This window comes from Otolemur garnettii, unplaced genomic scaffold, assembly GCF_000181295.1.
Source record: "Otolemur garnettii isolate 467f Iridium unplaced genomic scaffold, OtoGar3 scaffold00002, whole genome shotgun sequence".
NCBI classification, from domain to species: domain Eukaryota; kingdom Metazoa; phylum Chordata; class Mammalia; order Primates; family Galagidae; genus Otolemur; species Otolemur garnettii.
Window position 1 is genome coordinate 31443403 of NW_003852397.1, and position 8907 is coordinate 31452309.

Genomic DNA, 8907 nt, shown 5'->3' on the forward strand with positions numbered 1-8907 from the left:
TTTAACAGGCCCAGTCTGGGCTTGAACCCACCAGCCTCGGTGTATGTGGCCAGCACCCTTCTCACTGAGCTACGGGAGCTGAGCTGACTTAAGGAATTCTAATGCTAGGTGCGCATTGTAGCAGGTATCTATAGTCCCAGCTACTTAGGAGATTGAGGCAAGAGAATCACTTGTGCCTGAGAGTTTGGGCACTCTACCAAGGGTGACAAAATGAGACTCTGTCTCAAAAAAAAGAAAAAAACAAACTAATGCTTTTGACATTGAATTTTACATATTAATATTATAATTATTCTATATTGTCTTATTGTAATTCTCTGGCATTCTTTCTTATCCTTTCATATTCAACCAGAGTCATATGGTTTGGAACATTCCATGAAACAATAAAATGTGATATTTTTCTCTAATCCAAGAGTCTTATTTTCAGAAACCAAACAGTTCTTATTTCTCCAGCAAAATTTGAGCATTTTTATGCTTTCTCCTCCACCTTCCTACTATCTAACTTTAAAAGAATAATCTAGGATTTTGAGATAGCATATTAATCAAATTATTACTTTATTTATACACTATACACATTTCCTCTAATTAGTAACATTTGCATTCTTAAGATAACCACCATTAACACAATCACAAAGCAGTGAATTTGCATATCATAGGAGCTACTGTTCAGAAACAGCTCACAAATTTCTTATAATTTTCCAATTAAGGGTCTGTGGGCTTCTGCACTGTGTGGAGAGGCTGCTAGGGCTCCACCACTTTCCCCTCTCCAGGAGCTGAGGAAAAAAAAATTCTCATTAATCAATTCTTTACATTTCATTCATGTTGTATATTGCTAAAACAAACAAACCTATTTTCCACATAGCGTGCATGAGTAACATCAATGCTTTTTGAATTTCAGTTGGACTGACAGGAAGTTTTCACTATTGTTAAGTGACCTAATTTTCCTAAGTTATGAATGTCCTTCACGTGGAAAATATTCTGAATTTTTTGAGTTTTTATCTTATCCCACCACAAATACAGTGAGCAGGGCCAACCTTCAGCTGTGGTAACTTTTTTTGTTCCCTCTAAAACATTGTTCCTAAATCGTGCCTTCTGTCTGCTAATGTCTTCCTTCCTCAATCAACAATACCCTGGATCACCATTGTCTGGTCTCTGTATCTACCATATTCTCTCTGCTCACTTTGTTTTGTGCTTTTTCTTGGGGTTCTCGGGATTTCCTGAAGCCTGCTCTCCACATCAGAGGTAGTTTTCCCCAGGGCTGATGATGCCCTTGGCTGTGTCTAGTGCAGAGTTAACTCCTCTGATAGATCCATCTCCGTAAGTCCTCTCCTTGGTGCTGCCAACTATTTCTGCATCTCTGCCTTTCATCTCCTTCCAGAGTCCATGCTCTCCTTAAATCCCCTGAGCAAAGGTTGCTTCTGCTCTTTGCAATAAGCCTTCCGGAGACTGCTCTTTGCCATTCACAGCTGGTGTTCACTTCCTTTTCTATTTGCAATTTTTTGGAGCAGAGCAGATGTGGATATCTCCTGTCCACTTAAGCTAATGGGAGGCAGTTTTTCTGCAGTTTTGATCACAAACAACTGGGAAATCATTCTCTGTTCTCCCCTCCCTGTCTGCCTGGCCTTTGCCTACATCCACACATGGAAAGGAGTGCTGGATAACAGGATGTTGTGAATGTATTATTCATAGTTCTGTGTTTCAGAGACCTGAGGACGGGAGGTCTGGGACTGTGGGGGAGAACAGTCCTGCCAGGGACTTCTTTTCCCAGGGGCTTCCATAATTGGTGAGAACTCTTCCCAGGGGTTGTCATCCTGGGAGGAAGGAGGATATCCTTTGCCACTGCATCAGCTGAGAATGCTTGTGCTGGGTAAGATGCCCATAGAGAAGGGATGGGGGCGCAGCTTGGGTTTGCACCTGTGCATCAGGGTGAGCGGGGCACTGTCTGGAAAAGCCTAGACACACAGACTCATGTAACATCAGACCATCCTGCTTCAACTTTTTTGTTGTTGTTGTTGTTGTTGTTGGGGATTCATTGAGGGTACAAGATACCAGGTTATACTGATTGCATTTGTTAGGCAAATTCCCTTCTATAATTGTGTCTTGCCCCCAAAGGATATGTCACTCACTGAGACCTCACCCCCCTCCCTGGTTCAACTTTTATGGAAGAAAATTGTGAGTTGTGTTTCAATTGCCAAGAACCCGCAGGGTGAAGGTCACATACCTGAGCATGCCCAGAGGAGCCAACGGTACAACTGCAGGAGGAACATAAGTGTTTGGACTGAAGAGCAAGGACTGAATTAAGAATTGGACATTGTATAGCAGGATCCTGACTCTAAGCAGATCAAGTCTGGCATCATCCCATGGCAAGGTCCAGTCAGGTCACCATTATTCTCGGACTATAATAGTTACCCAAATCCCACGCTCTGGGGAAGGATAGATTTGAGTCCTACTTTTATCTCTTCCTTTAGGCCCCCTGACAATAAACCTTTCTCCCTGATGACACTGCCTCACTGTTTGGCTTTCCGTTGGACACAGGCAAACAAAACCAATGGCTAAGTGATGCTCCATCCATCTGGGAGCTGTTTGCTGAGGAGCTTCCTTTGCATTGGGCAGGCCCTTCATTAAGTCCCTTGCTATTGTTGCTTTCTGAGTGTGAGAGGTTTGAGGAGTCCTCTGCCATGGCCAGCACCACTGGAGGGAGTCTGAGGTGCCACATTTAGCCAAGAGAAGGGAGGTGTGGGGAGCAGTGAGAGGCCAGGCGGTCTCTTTGTAGGGCCTGGGACCTAAGCCCATCAGGGAGTTTGCATTTTCCTCAGTCCTACCCATATCACCACAGAATCCGGTGCTCTAAATATAATCCCCCCTCTAGCTCTTCTGCAGAGGTGATGAGGTCTGACATTTCTTACATTGGCTCAACTTCTAATACTATCCAATACTTCCTTATAGACTAAATGGCCTATATTTTTGCCCTTTTCCCCTTTTCTGTTTGAGATAGTGTTTTAAAAAATGTTTCTGTGTAAATACACAGAATGAATAGAAAACCTGGCTTCCCTGCTCTCTTGTACCCTCCTGTCCCCTTCACTCAGCCAGGTTAGTGGGGAAGGAAGCAGCCACCGCGTCCTCAAATGTTCCAGCAGAAAAGCTGCAGCTCGGCCAGACACTGGGTGACTGAGGAGGACTGAGGCTCAGGACAGCGTGAGGCCCAAAGTGTTTCGTCTGCACCAGCAGCAGACATACTCCGGGGAAAAGTGCAGTGTTGAGTGAGATTACCGATTACAGTGAAAGAACAGAAACGTGTACAAGAGGAGGCTGCCGGGGCCACTCACCTTCCAAGAAACAAAATCTGCTGAGAAGCAGGAAGCGAACACGGCCTCCTGTACTTTACCTGTGCTGGGAGCATCACTCCAAGCTTGTCCAAGGGCTACCTCATTTAACCCTCACCACACGAATCACAGCCCAACACCAGTCAAGGAAAAGGAGGTCAAGTGCTTGGCTGAGTCTCATCACAGCACTTCCTGGGGAGGATGTCAAGGGTTGAAAAGAGTCTCCATCTTCTTTTCACCCCAGATGACTAGACTTAACAAGGCCAAGGAATGCTTCAGTGGCCTTCATTCTGGCTCTACTCAAACCCCAGGGGTGTCAAAATGAGCAAGAGGAGGAGAAAGGCAGAGCCTGAGCGTGTATCACCTCCCACCTGCCTGTCTGTGCACTGCCGGGACTAGGGAGAGGAGTGAAGTCAAACCCCAAAACCCACAACAATAAGACGCTTTGAGGCTGGCTCCCTGAGAATTCATCTGCAGACCTGGACGGTATGTGTGTGGGACGAAACAGCAAAGTCATGGGCTTTCCCCACCTACAAACTAGCTCCAGAGAAATAAAAAAGCAAAAACAAAGGAAAGGAGTTTAACATAAATAAGTAAGTGGACAGATGTGCTGTACATGCAGGAGACAGTGAGAGACTGATCACGGGGACACTCAGAGAAAGACGGAGCATCGTAAGGGGCCTTCCAGATGGTACGCATGGTCTGCCCAGATTACATTCCAGGCTGGCTTCTGGGTGCTGACTTGCCTAGGCCCAGTTCCTGAGGTAAGGGGTGTGTGAGTGGCGGAGTCAGGGGCCAGTCGCTCTCATCTGTGGGTGTCAATGTCCTGCCTCCCTTCAGAGATGGCAGAGGGCCCAGATAGAGCTGGTACAGGCTGGGCTCCTGGGAGCTACTCGAATGTCCAATGTCCATTCCCTCCAGACTGCCTATCCTGAGTTAATTCTAGATCATGTTTAACAAAGGAGTCATCATGGTCAGGTGAGCTGAAAAAGACAGAGTAATCAATGTGATCTGAACTGTGTGATCCCCAGAAACAGCTGTTCTAGGATCTAGAACAGCTGATTAATAAGTAGGGTTAAATGTTTAACATGTTTAATTTTGTACATATAAGACAATCATGATTTTATGAACATTAGGTAGAATTTTATAATTCTTAATTTCTTCAGTAGCAATCTAAGTGATGCTACACAAATGCTGAACATTTTCGCTTAGTTCTAAAGATAAAGTAACTGCCTGAAGATAGGGCACAAGGGATCTGTTTAGTCTTGTTGGTTTAAATATTTTTCCTATTTCCTGGACTATCATGGTTGGTTGAAATCAATTGGAATATCTTCCTGGCCTTAAATAACTTCCTTGACCAACACAGTGTGGCAAAAGCACACTATCTGAGGCCAGATCAGAAGCCTTGGACTTCCACCTTGGTCTCTTGGAGTAGTTCTCTAGGACCCCTGTGTCACCATGCAGGAGATTCATCTACCGAGGCCACAATGTTGGTGAGGCCAAATATGGGAGCTCTGGTCCCAGCTGAGCCCTGCCTTCCAACTATTCCTGCCAAGGGTCCTGTCCTCTAACTGGAGCTCTTTGTATACTCCAGGTAGCTGCACTACATACCAACTTGATACCATCTGGCCTCTTTAAGCAATCTGTATTAGAGTCATGTAGCACAGACTTACCCAGCTAAGCCTCATCCAAATTTCTGGTCTATAAAATCTTAAAATATAATAAAGTGGTTACTATTGGAGGCAGTAAGATTTGACATGTTTTGCTAAGATTATGCCCATCACAGGGCCTTTACACATGCCTCTCTCTGAAATATTCTTCCCACACTCCTACTTTATACTTCAACTTAAACATTTCTCAAGGAAATCTTTTCAGACCATCCCACCTAATAGTGAAAATTCCAAAGTGGGACCATGTAACTTCCTTGTTACACCTATATAACAAGCAAGTAGGTATCACAATTAAAATGAGTGATCTTATCTTCTTCTCTAGAGTAGGGGCTTGCAAACTGGCTCAGAGGCTGTTCAACTGCTTTTTAAAATGATGTTTTATTGAAACACAGCTATATCCACTTCTTGTGTATTGTTCATGTACCTTTCATATGGTAGATTCAAAAAGTTGTCACAAAAATATGTGGGGTTGACTCCTGAACAACCTAGTGGAATTTCACTTTCCAGTGCTTATCCTCCTGGAAAGCCACCAATCTGAACTATCCATGCATGTTAAGACTTTGTGAGAGTCAAGAAAACCAAGTGATATATAATATTATAGCACTAGTGTGCAGCACAGAAAGAAGAAAATAGGTAGTGAGGTTATAGGTAGAACAGATTTACATTGCACACATCAGCTTTTCCTCAATTATCAGGAAGCACATTGTCAGGAAAGATACCCTCTGATTGGGGCAAGAAACAGAAAATGAGAACCAAACTTTGATTTGATCTCTAGTACCTGGTCCACTCAAGTAAAACTCAGAACAGGCTAGCTTACCACAGCCCCAGACTCCAGGCTTGAATTTCCAGACTAAGCTTCAAGGTCTGCCTCAGTTCCAGGCCTGGTCTTGCAACTACAACTTAGAGGCCTGCTTTGTAGACTAGATCTCTAGGTCCACCTTACTCCCAGGGTAACCTCAGCATACTCAAGCTCCAGACTGGCCCTAGCACAGGCCATTCTCAACAGATTTAGGCTCTGGGCCCACCCTAGTACCAGGTTATCCCCTGTGGGCTCACTTTCTGACCCAGACACCATACCAGCTTGCCTGAGGAGTCCAGCACAAGCCTGACTGTGGACCACAGCAGAGGACCTTACCAGAATCTCTGGATAGGTTGACCTGTGATGGGCTTTCCCAGATAAATCAAACCTACAAAGATTAGAATAAGTCCTCATTCTTTCAAATGTCTAGACATCAGTATACAGCCTTAAGGATCAAGAACAATCAGGGAAACATAATTCTACCAAAAGGACTGAGTAGAGGACCAGTAACCAAACCTAAGGAAATGGAAATTCATGATGTGCCTGACAAAAAATTCAATATTGTTTTTAAGGAATTGTTAATTGTTAATTGTTTTTGATGAACTCATCGAAATCAAGAAAATACAGATATGTAATTCAATAAAATAAGGAAACAATAAACAACCAAAAGAAATGATTTAAGAAACATATTGAAATTATTTCTTTCTCTCTCTCTTTCTCATTCAATCAAATTCTGGAGCTAAAAAATATAAAGAATGACATGAAACAAAAATAGAATGTCAACAGCAGAATTGATAAAAAAGAAAAAAGAGTCTGTGAAGTCAAAGAGACATTACTAGAAAATATATAGTCAATGGGAATGCAAACTAACATGTTCCTTTTGGAAAGATGTTTGGAGAATGCTTAGAGAACTAAAAATAGACCTGCCATTTGATCCTATAATTCCTATAAGCATATATCCAAAAGACCAAAAATCACCTTTGTACCAGAATGTTTATTGCAGCCCAATTCATATTGCTAAGTCATGGCAGAAGCCCAAGTGCCCATTAACCCATGAATGGATCAATAAATTTTGGTATATGTACACCATATAAAGAAAGATGGAGACTTTACCTCCTTCATGTTTACATGGATGGAGCTGGAACATATTCTTCTTAGCAAAGTATCTAAAGAATGGAAGAAAAAGTATCCAATATACTCAGCCCTACTATGAAACTAATTTATAGCTTTCATATGAAAGCTATAATCCAGTTATAGCCCAAGAATAATGAGGAAAGGGGGAAGGTAGGGGAGGGGGGAGGTTGGGTGGAGGGAGGGTAATTGGTGGGACCATACCTATGGTGCATCTTACAAGGGTACATGTGCAATTTTCTAAATGTAGAATATAAATGTCTTAACACAATAACTAAGAAAATGCCATGAAGGCTATGTTAACCAGTTTGATGAAAATATTTCAAATTGTATATGAAACCAGCACATTGTACCCCATGACTGCATTAATATACACAGCTATGATTTAATAAATAAATTTTAAAAATATATAGTCAAAAGAGAAAAAAATGAAAAGAAGTGAAGTCTTAGGATTTATGAGATAGCACTAAAAGACCAAATATTTGAGTTATAGTGGTTCAAGAAGATAAGAAAGACAAAGGAGTAGAAAGCTTATTTAAAGAAATAATAAATAAAAAAACTTTCCAAATTGGTGGATACATAAAAATATACAGATGGAGAAAGGCCAACGGTTCCCAGTATGATTCAATCAAAATAAGACTATGCCAAGACTTATTATATTTAAATTACCTCACAGATCAAGAGAGAATAGGATGATATATTTAGAGTGCTGAAGGAAATAAACTATTAACCAATAATGTACCCAAGTTGCTCTTCAGATATGAAGGAGACTTTCCCAGACAAGCAGAAACTGAGTTCAACACAACTATACCTGTCTTACAAGAAATGCTAAAGGGAGTTCTTCAAGTTGAAAGAAAAGGTCGTGGATGTGTTACTTGGTTCAATGTAAACATTTCACATTGTATATCAAAGCAGTACCCTGAACCCCATAAATGAATCAATGTACAAAGTTATGATTTAATAAAAAATAATTATTAAAAAAAAGAAAGAAAAGGACGATAATTAGTAACACTAAACATATGAAAGTGTAAAACTCACTGGAGAAGTAAGCACACCATTAAATTTAGAGCAATGGTTCTCAACCTTCCTAATGCCGCAAACCTTTAATACAGTCCAAAGGGGTCGTGACCCACAGGTTGAGAACTGCTGAGAGTATTCTAATACTGTAATGATGGTGTATAATTAACTTACATCTTTAATATAAAGTCTGAAAGACTAGTCTACTAAAAATAAAAATAGCAGATGGTGCCTGTGGCTCAAAGGAGTAGGGCGTCGGCCCCATATGCCAGAGGTGGAGGGTTCAAACCCAGCCCCCGCCAAAAACTGCAAAAAAAAAAAAAAAAAAAAAAATGCCACAAAAATTTGTTCAGGGATACATAATATAAAAAGATGTAAACCATAACATTAAAAATATAAAAGGGAGAATAGACAGTGGAATATCATCTTAAAAGAACCTGTTATAACTATAAGATATTTTGTGTATGCCTCAAATTATCCGCAAAGCAAAAATCTATAGTAGATACACAAAAAATAAAAAGTAAGGAATCAAAGCATGTCACTGAAGAAAATAATAACAAAGGAAGACAAAAAAAGAGGAGAAGGGGGACAAAGGATCTACAAAGAATGAGGAAACAATAAAACGGCAATAGTAAGTCTTTTTTATTTTTTTATTTTTTATTGAATGGTAACTATGTACATTAATGCACTTCTAGGGTACAGAGTGGGGTTTTCACATGCAATCTGAAATACTTCCATCAAACTGGTCAACACAGCCTTCATGTCATTTTCTCAGTTATTGCTTTAAAATGTTCACATTCTACTCTTAGAAAGATTCACCTGTACCCCTATAAGGTAAACCTCAGAAGTGATCCCTCCAAACCCCCTCCATCCACCCATTTCCCCCTCCTTTCTCCCTCCCCCCTCCCCATATTCTTAGGCTATTTGGTTATAGCTTTCATATAAAAGGTATAAATTAGTTTCATAATAG